This window comes from Rhinopithecus roxellana, chromosome 3 (assembly GCF_007565055.1).
Source record: "Rhinopithecus roxellana isolate Shanxi Qingling chromosome 3, ASM756505v1, whole genome shotgun sequence".
NCBI lineage: Eukaryota > Metazoa > Chordata > Mammalia > Primates > Cercopithecidae > Rhinopithecus > Rhinopithecus roxellana.
This window is the reverse complement of record NC_044551.1, coordinates 121,279,458-121,293,857: the sequence shown is the minus strand read 5'-3', so window position 1 is coordinate 121,293,857 and position 14,400 is coordinate 121,279,458. Positions and strand designations below refer to the sequence as shown.

Genomic DNA, 14,400 nt, shown 5'->3' with positions numbered 1-14,400 from the left:
TATTATGCGGGAATTTATCTCAATGTGATCCCAAATATCCCTCTCAGATTCTCCAAAAACAGTTCAACCAAACTGCTAAATGAAAAGAATCATGTAACTCTTTGAGATAAATTAACACATCACAAAGCACTTTCTCAGAAAGCTTCTTTCTACATTTTATATGAGGATATTTCCTTTGTCACCATAAGCTTCTGTGCACTCCAACATATCCCATTGCAGATTCCAAGAAAACAGTGTTACCAAACTGCTAAATGAAAAGAACAGTGTAAAACTGTGAGATGAAGTCAAACATAACAAAGAAGTTTCATGGACAGCTTATTTTTGGTTTTTATCTGAGGATGTTTCCTTTTTCACCATAGGATTCAATGCCCTCCCAAATATCCTATTGCAGATTCCTCGAAAACAGTGTTAGCAAACAGTAAAATGAAAAGAACAGTGTAACTCTGTGAGATTAATTCACACATCACAAAGCGGTTTCTCAGAGTGCTTCTTTCTAGTTTTTATATGAGGATGTTTCATTTGTCACCGTAAGCTTCAAGGTGCTCCAAAGTATCCCATAGCAGATTCCAAGAAAGCAGTGTTAGCAAGCTTCTCAATGAAAACAAACAACAGTGTAACTCTGTGACATGAATTCACACATCACAAAGCAGTTTATCAAGAAGTTTCTATTTTTAATCTGAGATTATTTTATTTATCACCATAGGCCTCAAGGTGCTCCCAAATATCCCTTTGCAGATAACACAAAAACAGTGTTAGCAAATGACTCCACAAAAAGAACAGTGTAACTCCCTGAGATGAATTCACACATCACAAAGAACTTTTTCAGAGAGTTTCTTTCTAGTTTTGATTTGAGAATATTTCCTGTGTCATCTTAGGCTTCAATGTGATCCAAAATATCCCTTCTCAGATTCCCCAAAAACAGTGCTAAGAAACTGATCCATGAAAAGAATCATATAACTCTGTGAGATGAATTAACACATCAATGAGCCGTTTCTCAGAAAGCATCTTTCTACTCTTTCTATGAGGATATTTAATATATCATCCTAAGCTTCTATGTGCTCCAACATATCCCATTGCAGATTGCCAGACAGCAGTGCTAGCGAACTGCTCCATGAAAAGAAACCCCTAACTCTGTGAGATGAATTCACAAATCACAAAGTGGTATCTCAGAAAGTTTCTTTCTAGTTTTTATCTGATGATATTTCCTTTGTCACCATAGGCTTCAATGTCCTCCAAAATATCCTATTGTGAATTACATGAAAAGAATGTTAAAAAACTGCTCAATGAAAAGGATAGTGTAAATCTGTGAGATGAATTCAAACATCACAAAGCAGTTTCTCGGAGAACTTCTGTCTGGTTTTTATCTGAGGATATTTCCTTTTTCACCACAGGCTTCAAAGTTGTCCCAAATATCCCTTTGCAGATTCCACGAAAACAATGTTAGAAAACTGCTAAATGAAAAGATAGGTGTAACTCTGTGAGATGAATTCACACATCACAAAGAACTTAATCAGACCGCTTCTTTCTATTTTTTATCTAAGGATATTTCCTATGCCACTATAGGCTTCAATGTGATCCAAAATATCCCTTCTCAAATTCCCCAAAAACCGTGCTACCAAACTGCTCCATGGAAAGAATCATGTGACTCTGTGAGATGACTTAACACATCACAAAGCGGTTTCTCAAAAGACTTCTTTCTAGTTTTTACATGAGGATATTTCCTTTTCCACCATAGGCTTTAATGTGCTCCCAAATATCCCTTCTCAGACACCAGCAAAACTGTGATGCCAAAGTGCTCTCTCAACAGAAATATTTAGCTCTATGAGATGAATGCACACATTACAAAAAAGTTTCTCAGAAAGTTTCTCCCCAGTTTTTACCTGAAGATATTTCCTTTTTGCCATTGGACTCTATGTGCTCCCGAATAACCCTTTGCAGATTCCACAAATTCAGTGTTACCAAACTGCTCAATGAAAACAAAATTGAAACTATTGAGTGAATTCACGCATAACAAAGCGTTTTTAGACAGTTCTTTCTATCTCCGCTGAGAATCCTGGTTCGGCCCATCGCCTCCAACCAATCAGGGTGACCCAATCCTAGGTGTCACTCTGGGCCCACGGCTTCACAGCCGCTACCTACAAAGTGGGCTGGTGCCCAGTGCTTCAGCTTCCGAGCAAGCTTCGGGTGGCCGGGCGGGCTATGGTGGGCCAGCGGCATGGGAGGCATCACCGCAGTCACGGTCAACCAGAGCCTGCTGAGCCCCCTTAACCTGGAGGTGGACCCCAACATCCAGGCCGTGCGCACCCAGGAGAAGGAGCAGATCAAGACCCTCAACAACAAGTTTGCCTCCTTCATAGACAAGGTACGGTTCCTGGAGCAGCAGAACAAGATGCTGGAGACCAAGTGGAGCCTCCTGCAGCAGCAGAAGACGGCTCGGAGCAACATGGACAACATGTTCGAGAGTTACATCAACAACCTTAGGCGGCAGCTGGAGACTCTGGGCCAGGAGAAGCTGAAGCTGGAGGCAGAGCTTGGCAACATGCAGGGGCTGGTGGAGGACTTCAAGAATAAGTATGAGGATGAGATCAATAAACGTACAGAGATGGAGAATGAATTTGTCCTCATCAAGAAGGACGTGGATGAAGCTTACATGAACAAGGTAGAGCTGGAGTCTCGCCTGGAAGGGCTGACTGATGAGATCAACTTCCTCAGGCAACTGTACGAAGAGGAGATCCGGGAGCTGCAGTCCCAGATCTCGGACACATCTGTGGTGCTGTCCATGGACAACAGCCGCTCCCTGGACATGGACAGCGTCATCGCTGAGGTCAAGGCACAGTACGAGGAGATTGCCAACCGCAGCCGGGCTGAGGCTGAGAGCATGTACCAGATCAAGTATGAAGAGCTGCAGAGCCTGGCTGGGAAGCACGGGGATGACCTGCGGCGCACCAAGACTGAGATCTCCGAGATGAACCGGAACATCAGCCGGCTTCAGGCTGAGATTGAGAGCCTCAAAGGCCAGAGGGCTTCCCTGGAGGCCGCCATTGCAGATGCCGAGCAGCGTGGAGAGCTGGCCATTAAGGATGCCAACGCCAAGTTGTCCGAGCTGGAGGCCGCCCTGCAGCGGGCCAAGCAAGACATGGCGCGGCAGCTGCGTGAGTACCAGGAGCTGATGAACGTCAAGCTGGCCCTGGACATTGAGATCGCCACCTACAGGAAGCTGCTGGAGGGCGAGGAGAGCCGGCTGGAGTCCGGGATGCAGAACATGAGTATTCATACGAAGACCCACCAGCGGCTATGCAGGTGGTCTGACCTCGGCCTATGGGGGCCTCACAAGCCCCGGCCTCAGCTACGGCCTGGGCTCCAGCTTTGGCTCTGGCGCGGGCTCCAGCTCCTTCAGCCGCACCAGCTCCTCCAGGGCCGTGGTTGTGAAGAAGATCGAGACACGCGATGGGAAGCTGGTGTCCGAGTCCTCTGACGTCCTGCCCAAGTGAACAGCTGCGGCACCCCCTCCCAGCCTGCCCCTCCTGTGCTGCCCCAGAGCCTGGGAGGGAGACCACTATGTAGGGTACCACTGGGAACAGGAGACCACCTGAGGGCCCTCAGCCCACCCACAGGGGAGTTTACTACGTGGGGACCCCCCCCTTGCCCATGCCTCCAGCTATAAAACAATTCAATTGCTTCTTTTTTTGGTCCAAAATAAAACCTCAGCTAGCTCTGCCAAAAAAAAAAAAAAAAAAAAAAAAAAAAAAAAAAAAAAAAAAAAAAAAAAAAAGAAAGTTTCTTTCTAGTTCAAATCTGAGGATATTTCCTTTATAACCATTGACTTCAATGTGCTCCCATATATCTCGTCTCAGATACCACAAAAACAGTGATGCTGAAGTGTTTCATCAAAGAAAAAGTTATACCCCTTCAGATGAATACAGACATCACAAAACCGTTTCTGGAAAAGTTTCTCTTCAGTTTTTATCTGAAGTTATTTCCCCTTTCACCATAGACCACTAGGAGCTCCAGAACATCCATTGCAGATTCCATAAAAACAGTGCTAGAAAATTGCTCCATGAAAAGAAACCTCTAACTCTGTGAGATGAATTCACAAATCACAAATCAAAGGGGTTTCTCAGAAAGCTTCTTTCTAGTTTTTATCTGAGGATATTTCCTTTCTCACCAGAGGCTTCAATGTGCTCCAAAACATCCTATTGTAAATTACATGAAAACATTGTTAAAAAACTGCTCAATGAAAAGAACAATGCAAATCTGTGAGATGAATTCACACATCACAACGCAGTTTCTCAGAGAGCTTCTGTCTGGTTTTTATCTGGGGATATTTCCTTTTTCACCACAGGTTTCAATGTTGTCCCAAATATCCCTTTGCAGATTCCACGAAAACATTATTAGCAAACTGCTCCACGAAAAAAAAGGTGAAACATTGTGAGACATCACAAAGAAGTTTCTCAAACAGCTTCTTTCTAGTTTTTATCTGAGGGTTTTCCTTTGTCACTATAGACTTCAATGTGATCAAAAATATCTCTTCTCAGATTCCCCGAAAACACTGCTACCAAACTGCTCCATGGAAACAATCATGTAACTCTGTGAGATGAATTAACACATGACAAAACGGTTTCTCATAAGGCTTCTTTCTAGTTTTTATATGCAGATATTTCCTTTTCTACTATAGGCTTCAATGGGCTCCCAAATATCCCTTCTCAGACACCATAAAAACAGTGATGCCAAAGTGCTCCTTCAACAGAAAAGTTTACCTTTATGAGATGAATGTACACTTCCCAAAGGAGTTTCTCACAAAGCTTCTCTCAAGTTTTTACCTGAAGATATTTCCTTTTTCACCATTGGACTGTATGTCATCCCGAATATCCCTTTGCACATTTCATAAAAACAGTGTTGCCAAACTGCTCAAAGAAAAGAAAGGTGTAACGCTGTGAGATGAATTTACCCATTCGAAAGCAGTTTCCCAGGAAGCATCTTTCTAGTATTTTTCTAAGAATATTTCCTTTGTCACCATAAGTTCCAATATGCTCCAAATTATCCCATTGCAGATTCCAAGAAAACGGTGTTAGCAAGCAGGTCAATGAAAAGACCAGTGTAACACTGTGAGCTGAATTCACACATCACAAAGCAGTTTCTCAGAAAGCTTCTTTATAGTTTTTATCTGAGGATATTGCCTTTTTCACAATAGGCCTCAATGTGCTATCATATATCCCTTTGCCGATTCCACAAAAGCACTGTTAACCAAATGCTCAATGAAAAGAAATGTGTAAGTCTATGAGATGAATTCACACATCACATAGAAGTTTCTCAGAAAATTTCTTTCTAGTTTTTATCTGAGGGTATTTCCTTTGACACCATAGGCTTCAAAGTGATACAAAATATCCCTTATCAGATTAACCAAAAACAGTGCTACCAAACTGCTCATTGAAAAGAAAGCTATAACTCTGTGAGATGAATTCACAAATCACAAAGCAATTTCTCAGGAAGCTTCTTTCTAGTTTTTATCTGAAGATATTACCTTTGTCACCATAGGCTTCAATGCAATGTAAAATATCACTTCAGAGATTCCCCAAAAACAGTGCTACCAATCTGCTCCATGAAAGGTATTGTATAACTCTGTGAGATGAATTCACAAATCACAAAGCAGTTTCTCAAAAAGCTTCTTTCTAGTTTTTATTTGAGGATATTTACTTTTTCACCATAGTCCTCAATGTGTTCCCAAATATCCCTTTGCAGATTCCAGGAAAACAGAGTTAGCAAACTGCTACATGAAAAGAATGGTGTACCTTGGTGAGAGGAATTTACACATCACAAACAAGTTTCTTAGAAAGCTTCTTCCTAGTTTTTGTCTGAAGATATTTCCTTTGTCACCATAGGCTTCAAGGTGATTCGAAATATCCCTTTTCAGATTTCCCAAAAACATTGCTACAAAACTTCTGCATGAAAACAGTGGTGTGACTCTGTGAGATGAACTCATACATCACAAAGTTGTTTCTCAGAAACTTTCTTTCTAGTTTTTGTCTGAAAATATTCCCTTTGTCAAAATAAGCTTCAATGCACTCTGAAATATCCCATTGCAGATTTCAAGAAAACAGAGGTAGCAAACTGCTCAATGAAAAGAACAGTGTAATGCTGTGAGATGAATTCGCACATCACAAATCAGTCTCTCAGAAAGCTTCTTTCTAGTTTTTAGCTGAGAATAGTTCCTTTGTCACAGTAGGCTTCAATGCACTAACAAATATCCTACTGTATATTCCAGCAAAACAGTGTTATCAAACAGCTCAGTGAAAAGAATAAAGTGCAACTCTGTGAGATGAATTTACACATCACAATGCTGTTTCTCAGAAAGCTTCTTTCTGGTTTTTAAATGATGATAATTCCTTTGTCACCATAGGCTTCAATGTAATCCAAAATATCGCTTCTCAGATTCCCCAAAAACAGTGCTATCAAAGTAATCCATTGAAAGCATAATGTAACTAGGTGATGTGAATTCACAAATCACAAAGGAGTTTATCAGAAAGTTTCTAATTGTTGTCTGAGGATATTTAATTTTTAATGGTAGGCTTCAATGCACTCTGAAATATGCCATTGCAGATTCCATAAAACAGTGTTAGCAAACTGCTCAATGAAGAAGACAGTGTAACTCTGTGAGGTGAAATCACACAAAACTAAGCAGTTTCTCAGAAAGCTTCTTTCTCGTTTTTCTATGAGAATATTTTCTTTTTCAATATAGGCCTCAATGTGCTTGCAAATATCCCTTTTCAGATTCCATGAACACAGTGTTAGCAAACTGATCCATGAAAAGAAAGGTGTTTCTCTGTGAGATGAATTCACACATCACAAAGAACTTCTTAGAAATATTCTCAGACAAAAACTAGAAACAAAAACCATAAGCTTCAATGCATTCCAAAATGTCCCATTGCTGATTAAAAGAATACAATGCTAGCAAACTACTCACTGAAAAGAACAGTGTAACTCAGGGCGATGAACTGACACAACACAAAGCAATTTCCGAAAAATTTCCTTTTTTTTTTGCATCTCAGTATATTTCCCTTGTCACCATACGCTTCAATGTGATGCAAAACATCCCTTCTCTGATTCCCCAATATCCGTGCTACCAAACTGCTCCATGAAAATAAGGGTGTAACTCTGTGAAAGGAATTCCCACATCACAAAGCAGTTTCTCAGAAAGCTTCTTTCTAGTTTTTATCTGAGGATATTTTCCTTTTCACTATAGGTCTCAATGCACTAAAAAATATCCCTTTGCAGATTCCAAGAAAACAGTGTTAGCAAATTGCTCAATGAAAATTTCAGTGTAACTCTGTGAGTTGAATTTACCCATCACAAAGAAGTTTCGTGGAAAGCTTCTTTCTAGGTTTTATCTGAGGATACTTCCTCTTTCACCATAGGCCTCAATGTGTTCCCAAATATCCCTTTGCAGATTCCACGAAAACAGTGTTAGCAAATTGCTCCATGAAAAGAAAGTTATAACTCGGTGAGATGAATTCACACATCACAAAAGACTTTCATGGAAAGCTTCTTTCTACATTTTATGTTAGGATATTTCCTTTGTCACCATAAGCTTCAATGTAATCCAAAATATCTCTCCTCAGATTCCCCAAAAACAGTGCTATCAATCTGATCCATTGAAAGCACCATGTAACTTTTTGACATGAATTCACAAATCACAAAGGAGTTTCTCAGAAAGTTTCTGTCTAGTTTTCATATGAGGATATTTTCTTTTAAACAGTATGCTTTAGTGTGGTATGAAATATGCCATTGCAGATTCCAAGAAAACAGTGACAGCAAACTGACCAATGAAAAGAACACTGTAACTATGGGAGTTGAATTCACACATCACTAAGCAGTTTCTCAGAAACCTCCTTTTCGATTTTCTATGAAGACATTTCCGTTTTCAATATGTGCCTCAATGTGCTCGCAAATATCCCTTTGTAGACTCGATGAAAACTGTGTTTTCAATCTGCTCCATGAAAAAAAAGGTGTAATTCTGTTAGATGAATTCACACATCATAAAGAACTTTTTCAGAAAGCTTCTTTCTGGTTTTTAACTGAGGATATTTCCTTAGTGACCATAGGCTTCAATTCGATAAAAAATATCCCTTCTCGGGTTACCCAAAAACAGTGCTATGAAACTACCCCATGAAAAGAATAGAGTAACTCTGTGAGATGAATTCACAAACCACAAAACAGTTTTTCAGAAAGCTTATTTCTAGTTTTTGTCTGTGGATATTTCTTTTGTTACCATAAGCTTCCAGGCAATATGAAGTGTCCCAATGCAGATTAAAAGAAAACAGTGTTTGCAAACTCATCAATGAAAACAACAGTGTAACTCTATGGGATGAATTGACACAACACAAAGCAATTTCTCAGAAACGTTCTTCTTGGTTTTTATCAGAATATATTTTCTTTGTCACCATAGACTTCAAAGTACTACAAAATATCCTATTGCAAGTTCCACAAAAACAGCGTTTTCAAACTGCTCAAAGAGAATAATCGTGTATCTCTGTGAAATGAATTCACACATCACAAAGAATTTTCTCAGGAAGATTTCTTCTAGTTTTTATCTGAGGATATTTTCTTTTACACTATATGCCTCAATGCGCTCAAAAATATCCCATTGCAGATTCCATGAAAAGAGTGTTAGCAAACTTCTCCACGAAAACAAAGGTATAACTCTGTGAGATGAATTCAAACAACACAAAGGGCTTTCTCAGAAAGCTTTCTTCTAGTTTTCATCTGAGGATATTTCCTTCATCACCATAGACTTCAATGTGATGCAAAGTATCCCTACTCAGAATCCCCAAAAACAGTGCTACTGAACTGCTGCATGAAAAGAATTGTGTAACTCTGTGAGATGAATTCACAAAATCACAAAGTACTTTCTCCAAAAGCTTCTTTCTAGTTTTTGTCTGAGAATATTTCCTTTGTCACCATAAGCTTCAGTGTCCTCCGAAATATCCCATTGCAGATTCCAAGAAAACAGTGTTAGCAAACTGCTCAATGAAAAGAACAGTGTAACCCTGTGGATGAATTCACACACCACAAAGCAGTTTCTCAGAAAGGTTCTTTGTACTTTTTATCTAAGAATATTTCCTTTTAAACCTTAGGCCTCAGTGTGCTCCCAAATATCCCTTTGCAGATTCCATGAAAACACTGGTAGAAAACTGCTTCATGAAAAGAAAGGTGTAAATCTGTGATGTGAATTAACATATCACAAAGAACTTTCTCAGAAAGCATTTTTCTAGTTTTTATCTGAGGATATTTCCTTTGTCACCATAGGCTTCAAGGCCATCCAAATTATCCCTTGTCAGATTAAACAAAAGCAGTGTGTCAAACTGAACCATGAATACAATCTGGTATCTCTGTGAGATGAATTCAGATAACAAAGCAGTTTCACAGAAAGTGTTTTTCTGCTTTATGTGTGAGGATATTTTCTTTTACACAGTAGGCTTCAAAGTGCTCTGCAATATCCCATTGTAGATTCCCAGAAAACAGTGTTAGCAAACTGCTCAGTGAAAAGAACAGTGCATCTCTTTGAGTTGAATTCATACATCAAAAATTAGTTTCTCAGAAAATTCTTCTCGATTTTTCTATGAGGATATTTCCTTTGTCACCATAGGCTTCAATTCACTCCCACATATCCTATTGCAGTGATATCAAACGGCTCAATGTAAAGAACAGTGTAGCTCCAAGAGATGATTTCACACATCACAAAGCAGTTTCTGAGAAAGCTTCTTTCTAACTTTTATCTGAGGATATTTACTTTTTCACTATAGGCCTCACTGTGCTCCCAAATATCCCTTTGGAGATTCCACAAAAACACTGTTAGCAAGCTGTACCATGAAAAGAAAGGTGTAACTCTGTGAGAGGAATCACACATCATGAAGAATCTTCTCAGAAAGCTTCTTTCTAGTTTTTATCTGAGCATATTTCCTTAGTCACTATATTCTTCAATGTGATACAAAATATCCCTTCCCAGTTTACTCAAAAACAGTGCAACCAAACAGATACATGAAAGAGATCGTGTAACTCAGTGAGATGAATTAACACATCACAAAATGGTTTCTCTGAAAGCTTCTTACTAATTCTTATATGAAGATATTTCCTTTGCCACACAAAGTTCTCAAGGTGCTCTGAAATATCATATTGCAGATTCCAAGAAAACAGTGTTAACAGGCTACTAAATGAAAGTAACAGTGTAACTCTGAGACATGAATTCACACATCACAAAGCACCTTCTCTGAATGCTTCTTTATAGTTATTATCTGAGGGTATTTCCTTTTTCATCATAGGCCTCAAAGTACTCCCAAATATACCTTTACAAATTCCATAAAAGGAGGCAGAGCAAGATGGCCAAAGAGGAACAGCTCCAGTCTCCAACTCCCAGCACGAGTGACACAGAAGACCGGTGATTTCTGCATTTTCAACTGAGGTACTGGGGTCATCTCACTAGGGAGTGCCAGACAATCGGTGCTGGTCAGCTGCTGCAGCCCGACCACCGAGAGCTGAAGCAGGGCGAGGCATCGCCTCACCTGGGAAGTGCAAGGGGGAAGGGAATCCCATTTCCAAGCCAGGGGAACGGAAACACACCACACCTGGAAAATTGGGTAACTCCCACCCCAATACTGCACTTTAAGCAAACGGGCACACCAGGAGATTATACCCATCCCTGGCCAGGAAGGTCCAACGGCCACGGAGCCTCCCTCATTGCTAGCACAGCAGTCTGTGATCTAACCACAGGCAGCAGCGAGGCTGAGGGAGGGGCGCCCGCCATTGCTGAGGCTTAAGTAGGCAAACAAAGCCACTGGGAAGCTCGAACTGGGTGCAGCTCACGGCAGCTCAAGGAAACCTGCCTGTCTCTGTAGACTCCACCTCTGGGGACAGGGCACAGCTAAACAACAACAACAACAAAAAGAAACAGCAGAAAACTGCCCAGACGCAAACGACTCTGTGTGACAGCTTTGAAGAGAGCAGTGGATCTCCCAACACGGAGGTTGAGATCTGAGAACGGACAGACTGCCTGCTCAAGTGGGTGCCTGACCCCTGAGTAGCCTCACTGGGAGACATCCCCAACTAGGGGCAGTCTGACACCCCACATCACACAGGGTGGAGTACACCCCTGAGAGGAAGCTTCCAAAGTAAGAATCAGACAGGTACATTCGCTGTTCAGCAATATTCTATCTTCTGCAACCCCTGCTGCTGATACCCAGGCAAACAGGGTCTGGTGTGGACCTCAAGCAATCTCCAACAGACCTATAGCTGAGGGTCCTGACTATTAGAAGGAAAACTATCAAACAGGAAGGACACCAATACCAAAACCCCATCGATACGTCACCATCATCAAAGACCAGAGACAGATAAAACCGCAAAGATGGGGAAGAAGCAGGGCAGAAAAGCTGGAAATTCAAAAAATAAGAGCGCATCTCCCCCTGCAAAGGAGCACAGCTCATCACCAGCAACGGATCAAAGCTGGTCAGAGAATGACTTTGACGAGAGAAGAGAAGAAGGCTTCAGTCCATCAAACTTCTCAGAGCTAAAGGAGGAATTACGTACCCAGTGCAAAGAAACTAAAATCTTGAAAAACGAGTGGAAGAATTGATAGCCAGAATAATTAATGCAGAGAAGGTCACAAACGAAATGACAGAGATGAAAACCATGACACGAGAAATACGTGACAAATCCACAAGCTTCAGTAACTGACTCGATCTACTGAAAGAAAGAGTATCAGCGATTGAGGATTAAATGAATGAAATGAAGCAAGAAGAGAAACCAAAAGAAAAAAGAAGAAAAAGAACAAAGCCTGCAAGAAGTATGGGATTATGTAAAAAGACCAAATCTACTTCTGATTAGGGTGCCTGGAAGTGAGGGGGAAAATGGAACCAAGTTGGAAAACACTCTTCAGGATATCATCCAGGAGAAATTCCCCAACCTAGTAGGGCAGGCCAACATTCAAATTCAGGAAATACAGAGAACACCACAAAGATACTCCTCCAGAAGAGCAACTCCAAGACACATAATTGCCAGATTCACCAAAGTTGAAATGAAGGAAAAAATCTAAAGGGCAGCCAGAGAGAAGGGTCGGGTTACCCACAAAGGGAAGCCCATCAGACTAACAGCAGATCTCTCAGCAGAAACTCTACAAGCCAGAAGAGAGTGGGGGCCAATATTCAACATTCTTAAAGAAAAGAGTTTTAAACCCAGAATTTCATATCCAGCCAAACTAAGTTTCATCAGTGAAGGAGAAATAAAATCCTTTACAGATAAGCAAATGCTTAGAGATTTTGTCACCACCAGGCCTGCCTTACAAGAGACCCTGAAGGAAGCCCTAAACATGGAAAGGAACAACTGGTACCAGTCATTGCAAAAACACGCCAAAATGTAAAGACCATCGAGGCTAGGAAGAAACTGCATCAACTAACGAGCAAAATAACCAGTTAATATCATAAGGGCAGGATCATGTTCACACATAACAATATTAACCTTAAATGTAAATGGATTAAATGCTCCAATTAAAAGACACAGACTGGCAAACTGGATAAAGAGTCAAGACCCATCAGTCGGCTGGATTCAGGAGACCCATCTCACTTGCAGAGACATACATAGGCTCAAAATAAAGGGATGGAGGAAGATCTACCAAGCAAATGGAGAACAAAAAAAAGCAGGGGTTGCAATCCTAGTCTCTGATAAAATAGACTTTAAACCATCAAAGATCAAAAGAGACAAAGGAAGCCATTACATAATGGTAAAGTGATCAATTCAACAGGAAGAGCTAACTCTCCTAAATATATATGCATCCAATACAGGAGCACTCAAATTCATAAAGCAAGTCCTTAGAGACTTACAAAGAGACTTAGACTCCCACACAATACTAATGGGAGACATCAACACTCCACTGTCAATATTAGACAGATCAACGAGGGAGAAAGTTAACAAGTATATCCAGGAATTGAACTCATCTCTGCACCAAGCGGACCTAATAGACATCTATAGAACTCTCCACCACAAATCAACAGAATATACATTCTTCTCAGCACCACATCGCACTTATTCCAATATTGACCACATAATTGGAAGTAAAGCACTCCTTAGCAAATGTAAAAGAACAGAAATTACAGCAAACTGTCTCTCAGACCACAGTGCAAACAAGCTAGAACTCAGGACTAAGAAACTCAATCAAAACCGCTCAACTAAATGGAAAATGAACAACCTGCTCCTGAATGAGTACTGGGTACATAACGAAATGAAGGCAGAAATAAAGATGTTCTTTGAAACCAAAGAGAACAAAGATACAACATACCAGAATCTCTGGGACACATTTAAAGCAGTGTGTAGAGGGAAATTTATAGGACTCAATGCCCACAAGAGAAAGCTGGAAAGATCTAAAATTGACACTCTAACATTACAATTAGAAGAACTGGAGAAGCAAGAGAAAACACATTGAAAAGCTAGCAGAAGGCAAGAAAAAACTAAGATCAGAGGAGAACTGAAGGAGATGGAGACACAAAAAACCCTCCAAAAAAATCAATGAATCCAGGAGTTGGTTTTTTGAAAAAATCAACAAAATTGACAGACCGCTGGCAAGACTAATAAAGAAGAAAAGAGAGAGGAATCACATAGACGGAATAAAAAATGATAAAGGGGATATCACCACCCACCCCACAGAAATAAAAACTACCATCAGACAATACTATAAACACCTCTATGCAAATCAACTAGAAAATCTAGAAGAAATGGATAATTTCCTGGACACTTACACTCTCCCAAGACTAAATCAGGAAGAAGTTGAATCCCTGAATAGACCAATAGCAGGCTCTGAAATTGAGGCAATAGTTAATAGCCTACCAACCAAAAAAAGTCCAGGAACAGATGGATTCACAGCTGAATTCTACCAGAGGTACAAGGAGGAGCTGGTACCATTCCTTCTGAAACTATTCCAATCAATAGAAAAAGAGGGAATCCTCCCTAACTCATTTTATGAGGCCAACATCATCCTCATACCAAAGCCTGACAGAGACCCAACAAAAAAAAGAGAATTTTAGACCAATATCCTTGATGAACATCGATGCAAAAATCCTCAATACAATACTGGCAAAACGGATCCAGCAACACATCAAAAAGTTTATCCACCATGATCAAGTGGGCTTCATCCCTGGGATGCAAGGCTGGTTCAACATTCGCAAATCAATAAACGTAATCCAGCATATAAACAGAACCAAAGACAAAAACCACATGATTATCTCAATAGATGCAGAAAAGGTTTTGACAAAATTCAACAGCCTTCATGCTAAAAACGCTCAATAAATTCGGTATTGATGGAACATACCTCAAAATAATAAGAGCTATTTATGACAAACCCACAGCCAATATCGTACTGAA

The 14,400-nt window shown here is 40.4% G+C and overlaps 1 pseudogene across 1 annotated transcript; it reads left to right on the top strand.

Annotated features, from left to right (window-relative positions):
- The first annotated feature begins 2,178 nt into the window (after positions 1–2,178).
- Positions 2,179–3,721, top strand: LOC115896329 (annotated as a pseudogene). Its single transcript, XR_004056210.1, has one exon. The product of XR_004056210.1 is annotated as a keratin, type II cytoskeletal 8 pseudogene (transcript).
- Positions 3,722–14,400: the final 10,679 nt, after the last annotated feature.